We start from the raw sequence: 2,275 nt of genomic DNA on the forward strand, positions 1-2,275 counted from the left end.
TAGCAACAGATTGGAGGCAACCTTAGTTTAATGGGACTTATTCCCAGGTAAGTGGGTATAGAATTGCAGCCTAATCCATTCACTTTGAGTATAATTTAGTTGCATGCTGAAATGCTGGTCCCCTTTATCATATCATTCTATGTCTCTTTGTACGCAAAGAGAGATTTTCCTGTAATGGCTTAAACATGCTAATATGATGGTAAATAAATTGATCTTTGGGCACCAGCTCAATAAAGCAGTTAAAGCTGTGTAAATCAAAATCAATAGGGCTGAAATACCTGCCCGTGATTAAGAAAGTGATTAAGTAAAAGGTAAAGGTAAAGGGATCCCTAACCGTTAAGTCCAGTCGCGGACAACTCTGGGGTTGCAGTGCTCATCTCGCTTTACTGGCCGAGGGAGCCGGTGTTTGTCTGCTGACAGCTTCTAGGTCATGTGGCCAGCATGACTAAGTCACTTCTGGCAAACCAGAGCAGCACACGGAAACACCATTTACCTTCCCACTGGAGCGGTACATATTTATCTACTTGCACTTTGACATGCTTTCGAACTGCTACTGCTAGGTGGGCAGGAGCAGGGACTGAGCAACGGGAGCTCACCCCGTTGCGGGGATTCAAACCGTGACCTTCTGATTGGCAAGCCCTAGGCTCAGTGGTTTAGACCACAGCGCCACCCGCGTCCCGCAATTAAGTACCTTCCCCAATAGAAAAAGACTGCTGATTAAGGGTCTTGATAACTGGTGTTCAAGACATACTGGCGGTAGTATGTAGCCATCACATTGCTAGTGGCCATGAAAGTCTTTCTTCGCACCTTGACACGCAATAGCTATGGAATCTGCAGCTATAGTGGTGAATGATGATGCAGCTACACTTGGCTGAAAGGGGTATTAGGTAAATTCATGGAGGAAAGGACCATTCATGGCCATTACACTCACCATACATTCAAAGCACATTTCTTCCCTCCAAAGAACCCGTGGGCACTGTAGTTTTATCCCCACCCCCACAAATGCACAGTTTGCTGAACCATTAGCAAACGACCATTCCCAGGATTCTTTGGGAGAAGTCAGTCATGTGCTTTAAAAGTGTGTTTTGCCAAGGAATACTAGATGGGGTGGGGCTTGGGTAAGAATAACAGGAGAAGCGGGAAGTTCATGGCCTGTTTCCCCCCAGGCATCTAGTTGCAAACAAGACCCTGGGTGGACTCTGGTGGGCCATTGGTCTGAGCCAACAGCAGGACCCTCCAGTGTGCCTGGCTGTTAACCAGAAGGTTGGTGGTCTGAGGCCACTCAGGGATGTCTGTGGGCTATATATATTGTCTACCAACTTTTTTTAAAAAAACACCTCTCACTTTAGAGCAGTTCCTTGAGAATTTGCTGGAGAACCTACAGGTAAATGACTGTAGGTCAAAGGCTTTACTGCATTTTCATTTGCTGCATGCAAAGATACAATAGAATTACTGTTTTATAAACTGTTCTTTCCATTACAATGTTGTATTTCATATTAGACTAAAGCAGTAATCAGGAGATTCCATCATCTAAAGCAGGGTAAACATTAATCAAGAGAAGGTCAGTTCCCATGTCCTAAAGAAGCAGAAATAAGGGAAACATTATGGATTTGTGTTTCCATTTCCATGCTTGATTGAACCTGGACTGTGGGGTTTAAGCTTCACACAGGCATTCATAATTTAAGTTATTTATTTACAATGTTATATAGAGCTCCCTGGCCTGGGTAGAGATTCTCTTAAGATGCGATACAGAGAAAGGCTAGATTCTAGGGAGCAAGCAGGTCAGCATGGAAGATGACAGCCTTTTAGATGGTAGGAGAAGAAGTGTTTGTTACTCATGCATCTTCTGTCACTCCTTCAGACTATCTGAAGTGGCCAAGAAAAGCAAGAAAGCAAATGACAGAGACAATGGGTTGTACCCAATGTTGTCATTCCACTCTTGCAAGAGTCTTCTGCTTCTCCAATGACACTTCGCCCTCCTCTCCTCTCCTGGCTGTGGGCAGGATTCCTACACTGCAGGGGGTTGGATTAGATGACCCTTGGGGCTCCTTCCAACTCTACAATTCTATGATTCTGTGCAGTTCTTCGGATGTTCACGCACAGCCTTGAGGTGATGCTCAGCATCCTCATCCCTTCTCCGTTCGAAACACCGCTCGCCTCCGCTCAGGCCAATAGGAGGCGGCCTCTGGAGATGCAGGCAGCCGTGACTGGCTGCCGCTGTTGCCCGGGCGACGAAGGAGGAGGAGGAGGAAGAGGAGGAGGCGGGTCCCCTCGG

This window comes from Podarcis bocagei, assembly GCF_964188305.1.
Source record: "Podarcis bocagei genome assembly, chromosome: 10".
Classification (NCBI taxonomy): domain Eukaryota; kingdom Metazoa; phylum Chordata; class Lepidosauria; order Squamata; family Lacertidae; genus Podarcis; species Podarcis bocagei.